Below are 24,479 nucleotides of genomic sequence, written 5' to 3' on the forward strand. Positions count from 1 at the left end.
CAAAAAATATTTTGAACTTACAAAGCTTCCTTTTGCAGTGCTGGTAGACTTGTTTCTACATTTTTGGATACTACATACGAGGATCTTGCTGATCCTCAAAGGCCTTATACGTTTCTTCTACAAGAAGTTCCATTGCAAAGCGATGTGCATTCTTGTGGATGGAGAGTTATCTCAAATATTTGCAGAACAGTGGATTCAAAGTTGTTACAAATAGAAGGAGTGACTGTAAGTTAATTTCATTTGATGTTTGTGTAACCCTTATCATGATTTCTTTTCACTAACTTATAACATTTATTCTTACAATGTAGAGACTATCCTGATTCATATGTTTGGTGGATAAGGGAGAGATGCATTGAGCTGATTCTGGACAAGGCAATCACACCATATGATCCTGACTCCCCTCTTCCTCCCAAAACTTCAATGGCCAAGGGCACAAGCAAGGGAAAGGGCAAGGGAAAGGGTAAGGACAATGGCAATGGTAAGGGCAAGGGCATGGGCAAAGGCAATGGGACCACTGTTGTTGCAGAGTCTTAAAAAAAAGGAATGCCAATGCTTTCTCCTCTGAAATTTGATCCATCCCCTCTTAAGCCCCAAGAAAAGAGACTACCTGTAAAGGTGAAATTTTTTCAACAATCAAAGAAAGGCCCTGTGAGAAAAAATATCTTTGAAGAAATTGATAAAGAATCAAAATAGCAAACATAAGCATACACGAGCCTTATTATTTTGGCTTTGTACATTTATATGAAATTTTTGTACCTCATGGTGTAATGAAAATTTTCACTTATAAATCGAATGTAATGTACATTTTATTTATATACATTCGAAAGGCAACTTGCTTCATGATAGCTTATGAGTTCCCACAAAAAATATCTTAAGGACAGTCTATTAAGATAAATTCCTGCAAAGTTTTCATTCTCAAGGCTCAAAACTCACAATTGTGGGAGACAAACAACTCGTACAAGAGAAAGAGCGCTCCGCTCTTTTACCAATTGTTATGCCATTCACTTTGAACTTATATCTAGGGGATATATTGTCTAGCAATTCCAAGGTATCCCTCACATCTTTCAGACTCCAATTGGAAGTAACATTCACCTTCTTTACTTCTTCATGCGGCAAAACGTGCACCGCAAGTTTATATGGTGTGTAATCTATATCGGAATCCAAGGGAACCCAAATACCCAATCTTAGTTTGTGTCTCCTATAATCAAAGCCCAAAGCAAGAGTTTGGCGAGGGATACTGTAAGCCAAAGCCAAGGATTGAGGGCATGCACTACACCTCAAGATATCACCCTTATGGTCACACTCTCTAGATTTCCAATGCGTCCCTATAGTGTTGTCCAAATCCTCTTCCGAAAAGTTTCTACTTAGCCAGGATACCTTCGTTCTTTGTAAATTTGCTGTTTTGAAGCAAGCCACGAAGATATGGAGGGATACAAACCACGATAAACGTATTCTTCTTGAGATCCTTCCAGCTATCATGGACTTTTTAATATCCTGAGATATTTTGAATTTGAAACTCTGCACCGTTACCTTGTCAGGAATCTCCCAGTTTAGAGATAAAAGACTTGGCAATGGCAAATCTTCGATATTCCCATAGCTATCCGCTTTAGAGGGAACCAAATACTGTGCATAATATATAAAAACCTTGCATTTACTAAAAAAAGACATAGTTTGATCGGCATAAATAATGTCTGCCAATACCTTATGAATGGCATGGAAAGTCCCACTTAGGCTTTCCACAGGTTGCCATTCAATACTTGTTGACGGAAAGATATCTACAATGACGAACCGTTTGTTAGAACTTGCATAAATGGAAAAGAATTATATACGTTATTCAACTAATAACTTACAATGTGTTTGTTGGGGAACACGTTCATTTGGAGGCAAGTGCATATCCTTGGCCATGTAAACATGTTGCACCTTGACAAACCAGCCTTCGGGCATAATTTTGAAGGCAATGATATGCCCCGTCCAGTGATGTTTTATATCATCTCGTTTTCTTCTTTTCACCTTATGAGAGCCCTTGCAAGATGGCAGCATGGTAACCCAATCGTTTACAGCAAAGGTTTTGGGCTCAAAATTTCCATCTGCTCCCTGGCTATAGACTGTGCAAGAGTGTATTAAACGAGAAGGGCGCTTGGAGGAAGCCATGAAAAGAATGAAAGCACAGAGAAAGAAGCTCAAAGAGGGGTGAATGAACTAAAAAGTAGCGCCAAAAACACAAATGAGTATGTATTGGGCGCCAAAAACAATATTGAAATATCTCCCGACTTTCAAAAAACTCATTATTAATTTCATCACATCTCTGTCACGTATTTTATCAGATTTGTAAGTAAATAACGTCTTTGGGACTCCAAAACATGTCAGACTTTAGGGGTTTTGGCTAAAAAAGAAGAGAGAATCACGAAATGGACTCCACTATCTCTAAAAAAGAGGAGACAAGAATACCATATTCTTGCACACATGGCGAACTCTCTTTGGCCCTTTCCTTAATCTCGTGATTAACAAAAGTGCATTTTTTGAAGCGTTTTTGGCCCTAATGGAGATGAAACCTATTAATTTATTTCTACATTCTAAAAAGACAAATCTCTTGTAGACCAAAAACGTGCATAAAACAACGGCTTCCTCTCTACTACCTCAGACGACCAATCTAATGATTCTATTGGCTCCAAAAGGGGGATAAAATACTAGAACAATTGGCCAAAATTCTCCCAGATCACTCCTTCTCCCCATTTTGGAGTGTTGTTTACTGCTTGAAAACTGCGATCGTGCGTCGCGCGATTTCGCCAATCCTTCTTTTTGTATAAAATCCCCCTCAAAATGGCTAAAAGCCACTTTATTTTTCTTACATGTCGTCCTATTCTAGAAGTTATCTATAGCTTTTGGATATTTATAATAAATAATATCAAAAATAGGCTAAACTTGTCCAAAAATCTAGTATTTTTTAACCATCCACACTATGAACACTGACATTAATGACTAATATGGCATTGGCTCTCTAGATCAATAAGAAAGTCAAATGACGATGCACTCTAGAGTTTTTTACACTGTGTCCGTGTAGCGGCACAACAATGGGATAGGGCAACTTAGCCCGTCAAATCCCACAAATTGATCTGCACAAACAACAACCATAAAAAGCATCAAGCTGCCACAAAAAAGATACTCAATAAATCTCAAGAACAGCTCTCACCCTAACCCTTTTCAAAATCAAGGCATGAAGATCCTCAAGGGATAGGCCTAGCATAACCTAACAAAAATCCAAAGCAAGTCACTAACTAACTACTCCAACATGGACTGACTAAAAGAACCACCAAAGAAGTCAACTTAGGTGGTGGTTTGAACTACCTATCTAACTTAGGATAACTAGACTAGGAACTCCTAGTAAGTGAGGACTCCTATAGCATGGTCATCATATATTTGCTTATAACATACTTTTTAAACAAGGTTTCCATACTCAAGTGTATGAAATGAAAGGAGGTGAGTGTAGAGTAACCCAAGGGGAATAGGGCATTGGCCTCAGGTCTTGACTCAATACCCAAGAATCTACCAAGATCTTACAAGAGGCGATACTTATTTCTTTTCTTTCACTCAATTTATTTTCGTTGCAACCTTCCTTATTGCTTTATTTTGGCTAGCTGCTACCCCAAGGAAGACAAGGCATCCATCCCAGGTCCCGACTCATCCCCATGAGCCTACCAAGCCTTCGCAACAAGGTGATAATCAACTACTCTTAGGATTTTCTTTCTTTTCTTTTCTATTTCAGGGGTTAGAACCCCTTTTTACACACCTCTATATTGGTTTATCTCAAGTATATTTAAATTTTCCTCTTCTTTATACTTTGGAAGGCTTCTCTAACTGCACCACACTAGCAGGGACTCCTAGAACAACTGTCTAGCAGGCTAGCAAAATAGGGTCACTAGTTAGCCTTCTAAAATAGGTCTTTAATACATGGCAATGTCCTTACAGGAGGTAGACAACTACTCGAACCTTCCCCAGATGATATAGATAACCTAACCCTTGGACTTCATGCCTTGATTGCCAATCCCCAATAAATGACAAGAAAATAACCCCCTCATACATATATAACACTAAACCAACTTAAGGGGAAAAACTCGGAAGGGCAATGACACCACCTGGAATGGCCACAAGAAGCTCTCTCGCATAGGAAAGGCTCCCTCCAAGCACTTCGTCAAACATGTTTGATGTAATCATAAAAATAGAAAACCATTAAATGTGCCTACACTAAACAGACGCATGGCCATCTTGAACGAAAGAAATATAATATTTCACAACCAACAAATTGGCCCTCTTGGCCTAACAAAACATAAATCATTTTGCCCTAACCAAATACGATCTACTTGGCATGTAAATTGCATTGTGTTAGACTAACCAAGCTAAACCAAAGTGACATAAGGTGTGAGGGCTAGCCTCATACCACATATGCATACCAACTCACTATAATTCCATCATTGAGTTTTGAACTTAGACTTTTGTATATCCATAAGTCCGAGCCTTCCTAACTGATATAACCTCAATATGGGCTATTCTTGTTTGTATGCTATTAGCAAAATGAATGACCTCCTTAGGCTCGAGTATCTTATCATTCGAATAGATTGGTTGTTCCAGCTTCCTAAAGGCCTCTCCTATAGAGAGATCCATGGATTTTGGCTCATTTGACCCTTCCCTATTGGGATTTTTAAATGTGTCATTGTTACCACCCAAACTAGGTAGGGCTTTAATCCTAGGCCCATCACATTGATGCATCCCAGAGCGGTGCATATTGTTAGATGTATCATTATGGCCTCTTGTCTCATCCACTTGGGAATTGACCATGGTATATCCATTGGGAACTCTTGGCCTATCATCTAGCATACTAATCACAATTTTAGAGATTTGGGGCCTCCAAACACATCTCATTTTTATCATTGCATGGATCAATTGGCTGCCACCACTCCTTCTATGTTTATGTTATTTCATTATGACCAATCTATCTCAGCTTGCTTGCTACCCATCACTTTCTCTAAATCGAATCCTTTCACTAGATTCATCTCTAGGGTGATCTTTACCACTGTAAACCCTAGATTTCCTATCACCTTGACTCTCTATAGTTGAAATAGTCTCCACACGGTAGCATATATCAGCTATGTTTTGGGGTGTCATCTCATTGCCATGATTTTGTTTCAAACTTAGACCATTGAGGGGTTGCTTAACCACTATGCTTCCCCTTATTAGGTCTACACTGATTTCCATCTAGCTCATGGCTTTGGAACATAGAATTGGCTACATTAGGATGTCAGGGTTCCTAGGTCTTATGATCATTATAGTTAATACCAGGCTCCCTAGTATACCTATCATTTGCACCTCCAACATGACTAACATTTAGTAAATGTTGCCATTCCTTATAGATTTCAAGGGTCCAGGGAAAACTCCAATAGCTCTCCCAACACTTCTGAACATATCTCTCATAATCATCTGCGTAAACCTTTGCCTCCTTTAGTGACTTAAGGTTTCTTATCCTAACTTGAAATTGCATATTTATTTCCAAGCCACTGACAAAGAGTTCACCAAGCACATTTTTTGCTAATTGGTGGCTGACTTTCCTTTGCCAAAGCTTCAAAATGTCTTCAAAGGCTCTCGTGTACTCTTTGATGGAGGTATATAACTCTTGTCAAAAAAGATAGGGCTGAATTGAGGCTAGACCTCATGATTCAGCTCTACCATACATTCACAAACATAAATCTTATTTTTTCTTATTTTTCGAGTGTAAAAAACTTATTTTTTATTTTTTCTTATTTTTTACTATTTATTTATAGAAAATTATTGATATTTATTTTTTTACTAGTTTTGATTGATCGATCTTGCTGAGAATGATTTTCTTATCAACCCATAAGAATAGCATACACATTATAAAAACCCAAAAATTGCATAATTTCCCTTAAACTACATAGTCTTGGGTTTTGCATGTTTATCATAAAATTATTATACGACTTTTCGTGATAATTTTTCATAGAAATGAGTCTTAAAACACATAATTTAATATATAAACAAAGATAAAATGAGGCAAACCCTCGTGCTTTACCTTCATTATACATTCATAAGCATTCTCTTAATTTTTTATACTTTCTCAAATCATGCCATTATAGATACAGGATCCTCCATCAACATTATGAGTCCAGAATTGATGGAAAGGCTGGAACTAGAAATCCAAAACAATGCCTCCACAATTTTTTGGATGGCTGATGATAATTTAAGACAACTAGAAGGTTGCATTACCAAAGTCCACATGATTGTTGCCAATGTGGAATGCATTTTGAACTTTAGGGTTATTAGGTTTATTGGGCAACCGAGCTATCAAGTATTATTAGAAATGTCACAGATTTTGCAATCCAACTGTCAAGTTGATATACCCACTAGTCATTTGATTTTTGGTAGAGATACCAGACATGTAATAGTAGATGCTGTGGGAGCTTTCACTCAACCGCCAAGACACACCGACCGCCTATTGTTTCAGGCGTTCCAAGCGAGATCTAAAGGCAATCTCTCACCTAGCCGACACGCTGTTGATCCTACGAGTGTAGTGAGCTTACCTTGATGCTGATATGAGTTGCCTTCTCTCTCGCACACACCGGTAGCTCCACGATCCTAGATGCTAGCTCAAGCATTCTCAAGTCTTCTCCATCTCCAAGCTCCATCCACCATAGCCGTGCGCGCAAGAGAAGAGAAGAGAAGAAGAGGAGAGGAGATGATGAAGAGCTTCACCCTCTTGATCCCTCACTCCCACTCACTCACTCTCTCACACTCTCACACTCTCACACTCCCTCTCTCAAGAGCATGCACAAGTAAGAAGAAGAGAAGAAGAGAAGAAGAAGAAGAGAGCTCTTGTTAGCCACACACCAAAGAATGAGCTTCCATTCACTTTTTGAACTTTATATATACAAACCCTAAAACCCCCATGGGCGCCCATCCCTTTTTACATGACTGGCCATTATGGCAAGGTCCCTTTTTCTAATTACCTCTTCTTGCTTCATGCCCTAAGCCTATACCCGTCTATCCTTTTACAAGTGGCACAGGAGGGAGAGGAGGGAGCCTCGCGCTCTTTTACAAGAGTTTTTAGAGTTTTTGAGGCGCCTTTCCTTAAAATTGCTCTTTTTGCCTCAGTTTAGTTTAGAGGCCGCCTCTACGCCTTTGCTCTTTTTCCATTCTTTTCCACTTTTTCATTCATTCTTCGGCCTTCTTGACTTGGGGTTAACAGATGCATATCCTGAATCTCCTCAAAGCGAGAGAGTACATTTATCTTCAACATAATTAGAGGCATTAGAGGATCCTTCTAATAGTGAGACTTCATCAAGTGATAAATCAAAAGAGGGGTTCACTATCAAAGATGCCTCTACGACGTAACTCTTGAATGAGCTGATAGAAGCTCAAGATAGAATCAGAGATGCGAATGTGATTGAGCTAGATCTTGGTACGTTGGATGAGCCATGGCTGACTAAATTAGGATCAATGCTTAGTCTGGAAGAGAGGAAGGACTACATGCCTTTGATCCAAGAATTTGGTGATATTTTTTACTTGGAGCTATGATGAGCTAAGGGGTATTCTGGTTCTGCATAATATTCCCTTGAAGGAAGGTAGCCATCTTATTCGACAAAAAGTGAGACGTATGCATTTTAAGTTAAGGGACTGACTATTTGAGGAGCTAAAAAGTTGCATAAGACTGGCATGATATTTCTATATAATACATAGAGTGGTGTTCACTAGTAGTTATCAGAAAAAAGAAGGATAATCAAATACAACTTTGCATAGATTTTAGAAAGCTCAATAAATAGACAATTAAAGATTACCATCCATTGCCATTCATTGATCAGATTTTAGATCAGTTTTTAGCAGAAGGTGGGTATATCTATTTGTTTATGGACTGCTTTGCTAGATCATGTGATTAGCTCGGCTAGTATTGGGACTAACCCTCAAAAGATAAATGTTATGATCTCTATGATTCCGCCACGTACTCCTAAAGAAGTACATAGCTTTCTATCATCAGTCATATATTATTGACGCTTTATTAATGCATTGGCTGAGAGAACATTGCCATTGACAAATCTATTGTCCTTTAATTACTTGTTTATTTGGAGTGATTTGTATCAACTATTCTTCGAGGATGTGAAGCAAGAATTGGTAAAAGCATCCTTCCTAAAAGTACCTAAAGGGGGTGAGATATTTTATATCTTTTCAGTAGCCACAATGTATAGTATCAGCTATTTCCATTTAGCCCAAATTTGGAAGAAGAAGTAGTACCATCCGATTGCTTTTTTCAATGGCAAATTGGGGGTATCGGAGATTAATTATACCTACATGGAGAAACTGTGCCTTGGGATGGTCTTTGCAACGAAGAAATTTAGTCAATATATCTTGTATAAAAAGGTAGTATTTTATACGAAGGCAGAAGAGGTGAGGCTATTGTTGAATAAGTTGCAGTCGCTTGATCGCCTAGTAAAGTGGTTGATCACTTTGTAGGAGTTTGATTATGAAATTAGGAGTAAGTGGTCGAAGTTGTAGGGCATCATTGAATGTCTTGTGGATTTTCAAAAAAGAAAATAAAGAAAGAAAAATTCCAAGAGCAAATGATCATTACCTTGTGAAGGCCTGATAGGTTCCTAGGGATGAGTTTGATGCCTTGTCTTCATGGGGGTGGCATTTAGATGAAAAAAAATAAGGATGGTTGGAGCGAAAATAAAAGTGAGTGGCAGGAAAAGGATTTGATGTCCCCTTGTGAGAGCTTGGTAGGTTCTTGGGTACCGAGACAGGACCTACATCGATCGAGACCCCATTCTCCTTGGGTCACAATATACTCAACTCCCTCCTTTTTCACACCTGAGTATAAAATAATAAAGCAAAAATGTAATCAAATGAAAAAATATATAAACCAAGCTATAGGAGTTCTTGCCTAGTAGGAGTTTCTAGTCAACTGCCCTAGGTTAGGTAGGCAGGTCATAGACCTCTAGTTAGGATGACTCATTTGATAGCTTTTTTTAGCCATTCTACGTTGGAGTAGTTGGTTAGTGACTAGCTCTGGATCTATGTTAGATTATGCTAGGCCTATCCCTTGTGGACTTCATGCTTTGATTTAGTCATAGGGTGAGGTGAGAGCTCTAGTTGTGTTTTGTTGTGCATTTTTCTTTATAGTAGCCTAACGCTCTTTATGGTTTTTGTTTGTGCAAATCAGTTCTCATGGATTGTAGGTATTTAACTAGAAGAGTTTTAGTATTGGAATAGAGTCTTTTTCACAGAGTTTTGACAAGGAAATAACAAAGAGATTACATGTCACATAGTGTGGTCAAGCCGTCATCTTGATAACATTTTGTGTGAGCCATCAACTTGGATGCAGAGTTTGTCCCATGTGTGTGCTATTACAATGTACAAAGTTTTCTTCAAGAGTTTATTTAGTGTCTTTTGGTTTCATCTTAATTTTGTCACCTCTTCTGTCTCGTCTCTTGAACCTAAGTGGTTTAGTGGCTTGAGACATGCCCCCCAACAACGTACTTACACTTGTCATGTACACTTATGTGCACTTGAGTGTACTACCTCTTGCACTTGCACTTGAAACTATACTCGCACATATTCTACCATAGTGCATTGTACCTAGAACTCCATGTTACATTTCACTTAAGCTCTTCTGAAATTATAGATAGCCACAACTGTGTAGTGTGAACATACATTATGAACTAAACTTAGTCTCTAAGCTCATCTTCGGGCACCTTTTAACTCAAATTTCTCCACATATCTCAAGACATGATAAGAAACCCACAAAACCATAAACCTGCACATTGAGCACTACACTTAGGCACTCTAACCACTACTAAACGTGCACACTAGTATATCTTCAACACACATGCACTAATGCACCCCTATGCCATTGCCACATTCCACCATCAACTTATAGTTACACTTGCACACACGTAACGTAAATGGAAAGGGGAATTGTAATAACAAGAAAAGAAGACTTACAAGGGGAAAAAACTCAATAGGGCAAAACAAACAATCAAGAAAATCAAAAGAAACCACACTTAGCCTAACTTAAAAATGTTTGCCCAAAAGTAAACTTCAAGAGTGCAAGGCCATGGGACAAACACTCTCAACCAAACTGTCAAATCTTAACAATGACACTAGACATTAACTTGTGACCATGCGAGTGGAAATGGAAAGTATTTGTAGAATGTTGTTGAATGCAAGAGCAATAGGCATGGGATTCTCTCTCAAATCTTATGCAACGATGCATGTTTGATTGCTCTGATACATGAAAGTAGGGACCCACATCACACAAATTATATTTCCCAGAATCCAACTAAAATTTACCTTAGTTGCAAAACAGCTAGGCAAGTACCACACTAGTGACGACCTATACAACTTCATTAAATAATTCAAGCAAGTCTATGGGGCCAATACCCTTCTTGGTGATGCTAAGTAAGCAAAAGCCTTTGGACTTTTCTTAGGAGAAAAGGGCGGCCCTAGTTTACTAGTTCTAACGCTGGTGATGAGAAGGCCTCTTTTCTATTGCTTAAGGACTTATTCATCAAATGCTTCGTTGAAGCTGGCTATGGGGATAGCCTCATTGTTTGGCTCATGAACATTGAGCAATCAGAGGATGAAAGTAATTACATCACTAAGGTCTAGAATCTATACAAACATATCTCTACCACAAAGAGACCCATTGCCAATGCAGTCACAAAAGCCTTCATCAAGGGCATCCATGATAAAAGGGTATATGAAACCTTGGTTGGAAACTCCAAACTTGATTGTTCCAATATCAATAATGTTTTGGATGAGGTTATTTGTGTGGATGATCTTGATTGCAAATGTAGCAAAGATAAAAAGGTCACATGGATCTCATCAGGATATATCTATAGGTCAAAACTCCATAGAAACTAAGAAAACCTAGGACTTAATCACAGATGTTAGAAACCATTTGGCCATGAAATTGCACACTATAAAGCACCATGTAGGCTCCATGCCCCCAACTTTGCCTACCAACACTCTAACCATGGTGTGAATTATGCTAGATAGCCTCCAATTTCTCCACAATTGGCATTGCTAGCCCCTCAGCAGCAGCAGCCATGCAACAAGTTGAGATTAATCGCTCTAGAATCCCTAGACCTCCCACACTCATCCCTATCCACTTTATTGAAGAACCAACAAAACATGAGGAGTATACGAATTCTTTTGTTTGTTACGATGACAAAGGACATTCATCCTCATGGACTACCATCCTATACTCCTTATGATGTTGGGAGAAGGCCATGGGCAATGAGTGCCTACAACTCAAGACCCCATTGCTTGTTGGAACTAGGGGTAGTCAAGTCACATTTCCTTGAAGTGTCCACATAGAAACAAGAGCATTCTAAGAAAAGTAATGCTAAATAATGTCACCGTGAATTCAAAATCGTGTACATATATCTAAATTGTCCACAATGTAAGGCAAGCAATAGCAATGCAAATAGTGCCATTTGTTCATTTGAGCCTATTCGTAGTGGAAATGATTGATGACAAAGATAACATTCCCATTACCATGCACACAATCACCCATGCAAAAACTCATTCCTTAAGTCTTCTTCCCCACTTTTCAATTCCAAATTCTTTTTGGTTTTTTGTTCTTGTATTTGTGCTCATGCTATGAGACCTATTACTAGGTTTTTTCACCTTCTAGTTTACTTTTTAGGACTTATCTTGCTCGATTCACATTTCTTTTTATGTTCTTGGTAGTGTATTATTCCCTCTTGTGTCTATGGTCATTTTGACGTAGTTTGCTATTTTCTTTTTACTATTTCACAAATTTGTTTTACCTTCTTCTCCTTACAATGATATCTCTCATGAAACATGTGTTGTTTTGTAGTTATTTTCTTAGAATCTTGTGAATAAGAGTGCATGCAAATAAAATTCTACTTGTCTTAACCAATGTGTTCAATTATAGTTCAAGTGCCCCAAGTCCAAATCTTGTTCAATTAGGCCTTTCCACCCCGCCACTCAATATTGCATTGTGAACAAGTGAAGTTTTGGTTCGAGGGATGTGATTTCACTTTTCAATTCTGGACACAATGTTCCCTCTACTTGAGTAAGGTCCCCTCGGTCTCTTTCATCACAACTAGATGGTCCTTTATGCAATGCAATCTCTCAAATCCTAGATCTACTAGTCAAGGCAATGAGTTATCCTTGCTCTACTACTATAATCCCTTGTCAATGTTCCAAGCTTGCCTATTCACTATGACCTAAGGTCTATTGCACAAGCTACGAATTTGCTAGTCTAGCTAAAGGCAGTGATCTCGGAGTGGAAGCACATGAGCGGAAGCAATAACTATGGTGGAAGGAGAGAGAGAGAGAGAGAGAGAGAGATATATAGATAGATATATATATATATATATATATATATATATATATATATATATATATATATATATATATATATATATATATATATATATATATATATATATATATATGATGTGAAAACTCCAACCATCACAATGTGTGATCGGCCTTCCTTTTATTCAATGTCACTAAAAGAATAAAGAATGAAGCAATAGTGATGGGTGCCTGCCACATGCAGTGTACAAGTGTATTGATGTTGTCACTATAGTAATATACATGCAACTAGGCACATGTGCCTTTACCCCCAACAACCTGCCACTTAAAGGTGAATGTGTCCCTAGTGAGGAAAGAATGAGAAAAAAAATGACAAAGTACAAATGTATATAAGTACAATAGGATGAGGAAAAAAATGTCACCTCATCCAACACCCATCAACTTCCTAAGGAAGGCAAAACGCTCATCTAAGAGAATTTTTGTGAGAAAATTTGCATGATTTTTGTCAATTGAGATCTTGACAAGCTCAATAGACCTGTCCTCAATGACCTCTCTGATAAAGTAGTAACGCACCTCAATGTATTTTGTCTTCATATGGAAAATTAAATTCTTGGCTAACTAGATAGTACTCATAGAATCCAAATGCAATGTAGGGACCAAATCAATAATACCAAGGTCTAGCACCAAAGAGCCTTCTTACAAGCCTTAGTGGTTGCAACATCATAGGATTTCTGCACCCTAGACATCCTATGACAGATAAAGGAGCCCTTAGAGTGATCACATGTAATGCACATCCCAAGAATATGCAAGATATGTCTCATGTCCTTCATCTCAAAGCTCTTCTTGAGCTAAATGTTCAAGGCATCTAACTCATCATGAGCACTCTCAGCACAATAAGCATATCATCCACATAGAGTACCAAAATCATAAGGCTGCCATCACAAGCCTTCTTCATGTATAAACACAAATCCATAACACTATAGATATACCCTTCTGAATGCATAAAAGCATCAAACTTGTGGTACCATTCCCTAGGTGCCTACTTAAAGCTATAAAGACTCTTTCTTAACTTGTACACTAGGTAATACACAAGCGGCTAGGCATAGGCACCTTTACCCCCAACACTAGCTAACTCCACATTGACTCTAGGTTCTATAGCAAGCTATAAGAGATGTGGCTCCAGAAAATATGCAATCAATTGTAGGGTGCCAGAGCTTGCCTATGGTCCCCAAGAGACTTATGATGTGATTTTCTTGTGCGAGACCTTCTATATTGTGTGAGGTCAAGAATCCAAGGATTATAGGTTAAGGTTTGATGAGCTTCTAGTATTCTACAAATAATATTTTGAGTTGTTCCAACTCAAACAACGATAACCCTTATCTTGGCTAGATCAAGATTTTATGCACTTAATAAATCTTTTTCTACCCAATTGAGGTGTTTGATTTTGAAAAAATCTCTCGCTCAATGGTAACGTCAAGCCGAATTTGTAAGATTTGCTTCTTGAAAGAAGATCATATTTTTTAGTCAGCATAGACTTTTCAAATTTAGGTGCAAATCTGAATTCTTTTTGGGTCTAGCTAGCTGCATGCCCTTAATGCACTCATACTCTTTAGCCTCTAGATAATGTGACTATGGTGTCAAGTTGTGGGGTCTCCAAACACTAGGTTCAAGTGATTTTACAATGATTAGGAATATAACTAAGAGTTTCAATTATGTTCTCATTGTCTTGTCTTTTCCAGGACCTAGCAAGTCATAAAGCTCTCTTACCTAGTGTGTTGTAAGTTTGTAATGCTAGACCCAAGTGCAAGGTCTTGATGGGTGAAAATTTTAACCAAGCCACATCTCAATGCATTCTCTATCTCAATTGGACAAATCTTAATGAGCATTGAGTTCCCTTGATTGTCACATGAGTACCTTGGTAACTAGGGTAGTCTTCTTGCATAATCTCGAGAGATTTGGTGGCATGTAGCCTAAGGCACACATTACACTCAACATGGTGGTATTGCAATTTGAGCCAACACTTGTGACTTGTTATATTAGGCTTTGAGCCCTTTCCAATTACTCTTAGTGAGTTGCCAATGCTTTTCACTAGATATGTAGCAATTAACTTCAAGATGACTTGAGAGCCTCACCCTAGAGTGGCAACATTGGTTGCTAGAGATGGTGTAAGACTCTTCTCCAGGCTTGATATAGATAATATTCTTCTTGCATCATGGGTTTATCCTACAAGTGGCTTGGTGAATAACTCTAGTCAAAAGTCGGGCTTCTCCTCAAGTAACTATATTAGTGGTGGCTTGAGTGACTTGAGAATATCAAAATGATCCTACTCAATCATGCACAATTCTTCTCACTCCTTGGTTAGGTGTGTCATCAAGTCAAGGATTTCCATTTGTGTCCACTTGAGGTCACTTAGGGGAACTACTCCAAGTCATTAAGGCACTCCTCATGGTTAGGATTTAGGATATGCTTTTATTAAAATAAGCTTTCTTTATGGAATACCTTTCTATTTTCTTAATGTGGTTAAGTTTAGTAGGCTTTTTCAGCTTTCTTTATAAAAGCAACATGATCATGCGCAAAACAAGAAAACTGGGTGAAAACTGAGTTTTTTCATTGGTCCCTCATCCAAAATCAGAATTTAGGGCTTCAAGAGTCATTTTGGGGGTTTTGGCATGCTTAGGACGTGATGATGATGTCAAAACGTCAAGATTTAGAGCACATAATTTTCTATAGCAATTGCAGCATGGGCTCTAACTCATGATACTTCTTATTACTCTTTAACAAATTGATAGACGACTCTAAGACCACACAAGAAACTTGATGAAGGCTCACTAGAAACTTAAGGTGTGTCATGGCTCAAGCTGACCAAGTTTGTGGCCCTTAAGTGATTGGGTCCTTGGTTGGGTTGTTAACATCTATGTAATGAAAGAAGCTGAGAGGAGAGAGGAGGAGAGCTGAGGAGAGAGAAAGAGAACAAGAAGATGAAGGAAGAAGACTAGAAGAAGAGAGAGAAAGAGAGAGAAGAGGAGGGAAGGAAGGAGAAAGCCATGGAAGCTAGAGATGAAGGTGAAGAGTATAATCTTGATAATAACTGGTTGCCCTAATCTGGGGCTCTTACACCTTAAATACCCCGATCAGTGTGATGGGGTGTCTAAATTGTAGTCGGTGTGTATCCTGCTTGTTACAATCCATCCCCACTCGAAAGGTTTTTGCCCTCAAAAACAAGGAGAAATAGAGGGGAGTGATGGGTGGGCTAAGGGAGGGTTGCAGAGTACTACTCAGAGCCCTTTGACAATGAAGATTAGGTGTGGAGAGACTAGGGACAACATGCAGCCCGGAATCAGTCTACTGAAGTAAATTGGTCATAACTTTTGATAGGCTGCTCCAAATAGGGCGCACCATATGTCAAAACGGAGCTTATGACGAGTACTTTCAGCCTATGTAGAATGCACATGCATGTGATTTGATTAAGTACAAAACTATTCTAAAACGATGTGCAATCTCTGCGGGTAGAGGGTGGGCAATTTGGGCTATGACCGGCTAGTCTTCCAACCGTTGGGGTTCACGAAGGTAGGGAAATTCATTGAGGATGGTTGCTGGGCGCCAAGAGGCTTCTTCCAAGGGTAGGCCTTGCCATTTGATGAGGTATTCTTTGATGGATCGAGATCGTAAGTGCTTATCGTGCTGCCCAATGATTGCTTCAGGGACATATTGAGTGATGCCCTCTTCATCTATGGGGGGGAAGTTCTTCCACATTGTCCACTGAGGAGCCTACAAAGGGTTTCAGCTGACTGACATGAAACACATTGTGGATTTTTGTGGTAGGCGGTAGGCCAAGTCGCCAACTCTCTTCAGGATTCAGTATGGACCATAGAAGCGATGGGCTAGCTTATTATCGCTGCCCTCTTTGAGAGTTGAGTAGCGGGACTTAGGCACTTTCAAAAGGACCAATCCCCCCTCTTGGAATTCAAAGTGCCTTCGTTTTTCATCAGCATAGAGTTTCATGTGTGTTTGGGCCTTCTGAAGATTCATTTTGCACTGCTGAAGTAAAGCTTGCATGCAATCCAATTCAGCTTGACTTTGAGGGTTGATCTTATCAATAAACAAGACTGTAGGAAGGGAAACCTTATACCCGTATAAGGCCTCAAAAGGGGAAACTCTAATGCTAGAGTGTGTGGAGTTGTTATATGCAAACTCAGCCAAGTGAAGCCACGTATCCCAACTATGCTGTACATCATGGCAAAAGTGCCTCAAATATGGCTCAAGCCATTTGTTCACTCTCTTAGTTTGGCCATCAGTCTGAGGGTGGTACGTAGTGGATGGAGCAAGCTTGGTCCCCATGGAGGTGAAAACTGTCTACCAGAAGTTGCTTATAAACTTTGCATCCTGATCATGTACTCTGACTTGTGGTAAGCCATGCAGCTTGAAGACATTTTCCATAAATTGAGTGGCCACCTGAGAGGCAGTATATTGGATCTTAGTGGGGATAAAGTGGGCAGCTTTGGTGAGGCGATCAACTACCACATAGATATTGTTCCACCCTTTCTTAGTCGCGAGAAGGCCAGTGATAAAGTCCATTGTGATGTGAGTCCATTTCCCTTCAGGGATAGGGAGAGGCTGTAAGAGGCCAGCGGGCCTGAGTGTACTATCCTTGTTCTGTTGGCATGGAACACATTTGGTCACAAAGTCCTTGACGTCCCTCCATAAGCCTTTCCAATGAAAGCTCTTGGCAATCCTGTCATACGTTTTGAAAACACCCAAGTGACCGGCAGTGAGGCAAGAATGCATTTCTTCCATGATCTTCTGCGTGAAGGGGGAAGTGTGCGGGATGACAACCTTGCCATGGGACCAAATAAGGCCATGCTTGAGCTGATATTGGGAGTTTTTAGCCATAACCCCATGCTGTAAATTCTGAAATGTGTGGCTGAAATGATCACCTAACAAGTAAGCCTCTTGGAGCTCTTCAACCCAATCACTGTGCAATTCTGAGATAGAGGATACTCTGCATTCCCACATTCGAGAGAGAGAATCAGCCACAATATTATCCTTGCCTCGTATGTGTGAAATGTCAAAGTCATAGTTCTATAAGGTTGCCACCCATCGCCTTTGCTTAGGAGTCAAAGTAGACTGAGTCAAGAAGTATTGGAGGACTCGGTGATCGTTTTTCACTTGGAAGCGACTGCCATACAAATAATGGTGCCATTTCTTGATGGCATGGAGTATGGCCAACATCTCTTGGTCATATACATTCATTTGCATCTCCTTCTCATCAAGCTTGCGGCTTTCAAATGCAATCACACCATGCTCTTGCAACAATACTGCACCAATACCCCGGCCACAGGCATCACAATGAATGGTAAATAGCTTAGAGAAATCGAGACAAACAAGGATGGGGCTGAAGTAAGCGCATCCTTTAACTGTTTGAAGCTATGATCCGCAGTGGCATCCCAAAAGAATGTCTCTTTTTTTAAGTGATCAGTCAAAGGTGCTGCAATGGTAGCATAGTGCTTAATGAAGCATCTGTAGAATGAAGAGAGACCAGGGAAGCCACACAAAGAAGTGGTGGTGGAAGGAGTGGGCCAATCTTTTGGGTCAGCCTGTATACCATTTTTGCTCACAATGTGTCTCAAGTACTCCACAGATGTCTGCATGAATATGCATTTGCTCTCCTTAGCAAAGAGTCGATGCTCTCTCAATATGTCAAACACCCTCCGAACATGTGTCAAGTGCTCCATAGATGACTTGCTGTAAATGAGGATGTCATCAAAGAAAACAAGCACGAACTTGAACAGAAAGGGATGTAGGATTTTGTTCATGAGACTTTGAAAGATGGCAGGGGCGTTAGTCAACCCAAAAGGCATCACAAGAAAACGGTAAAGTCTACGATCAGTCTTGAAGGCCGTTTTGACCTCATCTCCTACCCGCATATGAATCTGATGGTAGCCAGAGCACAAGTCAATCTTAGTGAAAAAGCATGCCCCTTTTAACTCATCCAGCAAATCATCAATCCGTGGTATGGGGTATCATTTCTTCATTGTAATTTTGTTCAAATCTCCGTAGTCAATGCACATGCGAAAGGAGCCATCTTTCTTTTTGATTAAGAGGATAGGGGATGCAAAGGGGGAAGAACTCAGTTCAATGAAACCCATCTCCAACAACTCCTTGATTTGCTTTGCAACCTCTTCACGCTCACAATTGGAGAGTCTATAGGGGGGTTTGTTCACTGGCTTGGAATGGGGCTCTAGGTCAAGTGGGTGGTCCACTTGTCTCTTGGGAGGGAGGGATGTAGGCATCTGAAATAAGTCATTGTATTCCTTAAGCAAGGCCTGCAAGGTAGAGTCATGAGATATTGCGGAGGGCTGATCAGAAGTGTCCTTATTTAATTGCAAAACAAAGATTTGTGAGCATTTCTTAAACTCCCATTTGAGTTGCTTTGCTGTAATGAGCTAAAAATCAGCATGATCTCAAACTCCCTCTAGGTGGATAGGCTGTCCATGCATTATAAACTCCATGTAAAGCTGAGAGAAGTCCATAGCAATTTTTCCCAATTGTTTCAGCCAATCACAGCCCAAGACAACATCAATGGGGCACATATCTAGGGCAATTAGATCAACCAATGCCATATATTTTTCAACCAGGCATAAGGGAAATGCGAGACATACACGTGTGCTAATTTCTTCTTCTCCATTGCTACTTAGACCTTCAAGGGGTGGTGTAATGCCATAGGGGTACATTTCAATTGATCAATGGTTGATTTATTGACAAAACTATGAGTGCTTCCACTATTCACAAAGATAAAAACATACTTTCCATTGATACTACCTTGAATGAGAAGGGTACTAGGGCTGCGAGAACCCATCCAAGCATCCAAGGAGATCAAGCAAAGGGAAGTGGGAGGTGGGTGGGATGTTAAATCAAGTATCTGTGAGGGAGCACCACCCGGGTCAAAGGGAAACCCATCCTCCGGGTCATAGAACTGCTCATGATCAACATCCTCTGTAGGCTCAGCTTGGTCAATGGCCAAGTCATCCTCCTCATTGTGCCATTCTTCCATGACATACATGCTATGAACTTTGACCTTGGCTGTCTTGCATAGGCATTTGGAGGCATGATCAGTAGTGTACTTATCTCCCCACTTAAAGCATAGGCCATTTTCTTTCCGTTCCTTCACAATATCTGGGGAGATGAACCGTTGACTATTGGATCCATGGAAAGGTGATGCAGTGGACTGTTTATTTTCAGCATACCTATTTTCAGCAGTAGAGCCCAATGCTATCCCAAAAGTGCCCATTTTTCTTTCAGCATGTAAGGCGGGGTAAGTGGGTACTTTGGGGCTGTTATTAGGCATAGAAGTGCCTTGAAAACCACCTCCGTATGGGGCTGATCGTGAAGGGATGCGGGGAGGTCCAACACCTTGCTGAAAATGCTCATTCTACGGTACTTTCTCGCATATCCCTCGGCCAGTTCGATTGCATCAAATAGTGTAGTGGGTTTTTGGGCCATGACATCAGTCGATAGGCTCGGTTCCAACCCATAGATGTACTTGTGCAATTTAGCATTGTCACTGATGCTTTCCACATACATGGTCAAGTTCATGAACTGATTTATGTAGTCACGTATAGTGAGGTTACGTTGGTCAAGAGTGTACCACCATCTTGCCAACCGTTCTTTTTCCACAGGGGACACAAAAACTTGGACCATATGCATTTTGAAATCTTCCCAATCAATGAACTGTTGATTCTCCCAATTGATTAGCGCCACCAAGTGTGGGCAAAACCTTCCAAATGGAGAGAAGCAAAAAGTATTTTCTGATCATCAGTGCGGGGGTAGATGTTGAAGTAGGACTCCAACTTGGACGTCCATTCTTCCAGGTTAGATATGGTGAGGGGGATTGCCCATTGTACTTTGTTAGGATGATCTTGTCGCGCAGATCATAGGGGCCATGTTGCCCACGAAATCCTTGCTGTCCATGCAACTCGTGGTGGCCATACATGCCCTGCTGTCCATACATCCCTTATGATGCATTAAGCCCATGTTGTCCATTATAACCATGCTGTCCATGAGTGCCACGCTAGCCATTTGTACCATATTGTCCTTGATGGGGCTAATTCATGTGGGGTGCATGGGGGCTCCTAGGTAGAGCAGGTGAAATTCGACCCAAGGTGGGAGAAGGCCTCAAGTGAATGTTACCATCATGGTGGATGGGGGAATTCAATAGGGGCTTATCATGCGTATGAGAGGGTTCCCCGATCTCATGGGTAGAAGGGGAAATTCCCTTAGTGCCAAGTTTACCCTGTGGGCCATGCGACGGTTCCTGATGTGGAGGACGTCTAGAGTCATTGGTCTTCTCTTGGGATGAAGCGGTCGCTAACTGAGCAACAAGAGCAGTGAGCTATTCCAAGGCCTGTTGAGTCTTGGAGTTTGAGATAGCCATGTGCTCGATCACTTCATCAAACTTGGACATAATTTAGCGGTGGTTGGTGACCATATCATTGTGGCGTTCCATATGACGAAACTCATGTTGGCAGAGGGTGTGATTGAGAAGGGTATACGGGTTCGTTTCAAGCATTTCCTCCTATATGTCACCATGGTAATCTTGCGTTGAGCTTGGTTCCTCATTCATGGAGGTCCGGAGTCTCTAATCTCCCTCTGGAGTTCCTCTTGGGCCTTGCTTTTGCCTTTCTGGCCAGCCATCTAGATGTAGTCCACAGGACCTACTATCAGTAAAAGGGGCGTAACTCTTTGTAGGAAACTCCAATTGATGAGGTTTTGGGCTCAAGTCGCAGGGGACAACGGCCTCTTCGAGATGAGCTATTAACCTTTATGACAAAAAATGATCAAAATTTTTTGTAAGGGGTTTACAGTGCCTGTCCTGGAGCGGTCTGCATCGTATCCACAGTGACCCTAGTGCACAAAAATGGGCATAACTTTCACACCGTAGCTCCGATTGGGGAGGTTTTTGATTCAAATCGGGGGGACAAAGCCCTCTTCGAGTTGAGCTATAGGGTTCACCCCTAGATTTAGGACAAAATTTTCTGCAATGGGATCTTTGTGATAGTCCTGTGGGACAGTGACCAAAAACACTGCATGTCCCTTAGTACCAATGTCTTACATGGATAGAGCATAGTTCAAGGGGCCCGATCTACCACATCAATAGCATCTTGAGCATAGTGAGCATAATCCCAAGCATCATTGCATACCCATCAACTCTGCCATTAATGCATAAGTACATCCACTACCATACATCTCCTTTGACTGCATGTACTTCAAGTGTCATATATGGGTGCCATTAGCATTGTGGGTTATCCAAGAAGGATCATTGGGGCAGGGGAGTAGAGCTCATTGAAGTACCTACACCTGCATACAAGTATTGGGCTCCGGAGCGGGAGGTGGGCAAAGTCCCCCCCGAGCCAGGTTGTGCACCCCTTCAAGGTCTTAAGTGGTAAGGGAGGGTCACCTCTCTTTTGTCTACCACCTTGCCTGGCATCGGCCTTTTTCCTCATCCGAAATATACATGGCAGACATTTTTAATAAGCAATCAACATGAGATGCATTAGAAAGAAGACATTGGGCCTTTTCATGAGATGCAAGGAATGATAAAGGTTGGGGTAGGGGTTACCTTGGCAGTCTAGTGACTCACTGGCTGCTAGTTACCCAATTCACAAAGGCTATTATTTATCCAAGATCACAAGACAAGGTAGGGGGTTAATGTCAGCCATTACAATGAATTTCAGGAAGAAGTATGATGCTTGCACACGAAGAGGATGGAACTATTAAACCTATGCAATCTTGAATCTCTCCACCAACAATGGATTAAGCTCAGCAAGTGGCTAAATTGAGAGATTAAGATCAGAATGACATACCTCTTTAGTACTTGGGAAGACAGTTGAAACATGAATCATCGTGATGCCGCTTGCTCCCTTGATCAATCCGGTTGTTGGTCGGGCATCCGTGGAAGAGTACTTCAGCATTTGAGTGCTCTTGCTGATGAAGAAGGCTCCCATGCTTATCCCCGAGCTCAAGCTTCAAGAATGGGAAGCTTCAAGTGAAGCTTTCATGGCTGCCCGCAAAGCTCCCATCCATGGCTACCCCAAACTGTATCAAACAGACCAGATGTTGTCCATCATGAAGGTTGAATCCCGGGATAAAAAATGCCAAGGGGAAAGAGGAAGATCAGCTGAGTCAATGCCCAGGAGTGGTAGGAGGTGGCCAGGCAGCAGTGGAGGAGTGGTAGAAGGGCTAGGGAGGGGCAGGACAGCCATAGCAAAATGCGCTGAAAATTACGGGGCTGTCTTGTAGGCCTTCTGGGTAGCAAATCCCCCTAGTCCACTACTTGATTAGTAGCTTGGGGGGGTCAGGGAAGGAGTCTCGGGGCTAGTTGATGTTGGGGAGCAACCTTAGGTCAGATTTTGGGGTTTCTTTGGGCTGGCAGCCATGGTAGCTTGCAGGAGAAGAGAGAGAAAGAGGGTTGGGGCAAAAAGTGACTGAGGTTTTGCTCTCTTCCAACTCATGGGACTCCAAACTTGGCTTGGAATCCTTAAAATTTGCATGAAAAGAAGTGACGACCTGCTATTTTAATCGTTTTACCTCCAGATATGTCTGAGTCTCCAGCCATAGCTCCTACTTGCTCCAAAAAGCTGAAGTTTACTGCAGTCCTTCTTGCTGTACCTGTACCTGTAAGGCTGAGTAACTAGGGTGTTTGGGATTTGAAAAAGGAGAAAGGGGAAAGAGGAAAGGACCAAAGCCTGAAGCTCTGATACCACTTGTAATGAAAGAAGCTGAGAGGAGAGAGCAGGAGAGCTGAGGAGAGAGAAAGAGAACAAGAAGAAGAAGGTAGAAGACTAGAAGAAGAGAGAGAAAGAGAGAGAAGAGGAGGGAAGGAAGGAGAAAGCCATGGAAGCTGGAGATGAAGGTGAAAAGTATGATCTTGATAATAACTAGTTGCCCTAATCTGGGGCTCTTACACCTTAAATACCCCGGTTAGTGTGACGGGGTGTCTAAACCCTAGTCGGTGTGTATCTCGCTTGTTACAATCTAAGCATGTTTACTCTTGGGATAAGTAGCTCAAGGTGGGGCTTGTCACCCAATTATTGACAATATCATGGATGTGACATAATTGTAACACATTACAAAGATGTCCATTATGTGCTCTTGCAATTGTAGTCTCTAGATGGGCAAATGCATTGTGACTTTGTTGGGCTCATTGTTGGTAATGTTGCCTATGGTGCTGGTTGGTGCTAATGACTATGCTACTTGAAGCTGCTAAGGGTCTACCATATAAGTTGTTGTTGATACGAGGAATTATGGGTGGTGATGCAAATCATATGAGTTGGTGGCTGATTGTGTACTTGTTGGTCAAATAGGGATGGGTGGCAACAATTGAATGAGTGGGGAGGGGGACCTCGTGAAGTGATAAGCTAACTTGAACGATTGGAAGGCTTCAATTCGTCTCCTAAAATTTGTTGAGATGTACAAATGTTAATTTACTTTGATTCATTATCTCAAGGATCAGTGGGCAAATGTGTAAGGAGAGACATGAATGTGGTAATCAAGAGATGGAAATTTGCAATTGTGTGCGTTTTGTGCATTGTGTGTGTCTATGCAATAAGGAGCTAGTTGTCCCATACTAATTAAGACATAAACAGGAGCATATGACAAACCTACATAGAATTGGGAAATGCCAATCACCCCAAATTGCAAGGAAAGCAGTTGATTGTCGTACTTCTTTTGGACAAGTTACATATGAAGGTCACTAGGTCCATGTGACTCCTTTTACTTATTTCATGGTATGTACAAGAGAAGATTCAAAAAGAACTTTAATTTTATGAATGTTGTAGCCACATCTATCTAATCCTTCTAAGTAGGCAAAGATGATACTCTAAGGGCACCAATCATTTGATTGCATTGGCCCATCCACAATGAGGAAATGCAATACAAGCTGACTCCAAGGTGATCTCATTGGGTAAAGAACAACTTAAAGGCACATATGGGGATGACAAACTTGCCTTTGGCTAGAGTTGCATGATCATCATCATCCTCATCAATTGATCAACCATATTTGTCATTGGCTAGGAACGATTGTGGATGTTGAGAGCAAACCTAAGACAAAGCTTGACATGCGGGTTTTGAAC

Source organism: Lygodium microphyllum, chromosome 9, assembly GCF_053477565.2.
Source record: "Lygodium microphyllum isolate KBCC chromosome 9, Lygodium_microphyllum_v1.1.10, whole genome shotgun sequence".
NCBI classification, from domain to species: Eukaryota; Viridiplantae; Streptophyta; class Polypodiopsida; order Schizaeales; family Lygodiaceae; genus Lygodium; species Lygodium microphyllum.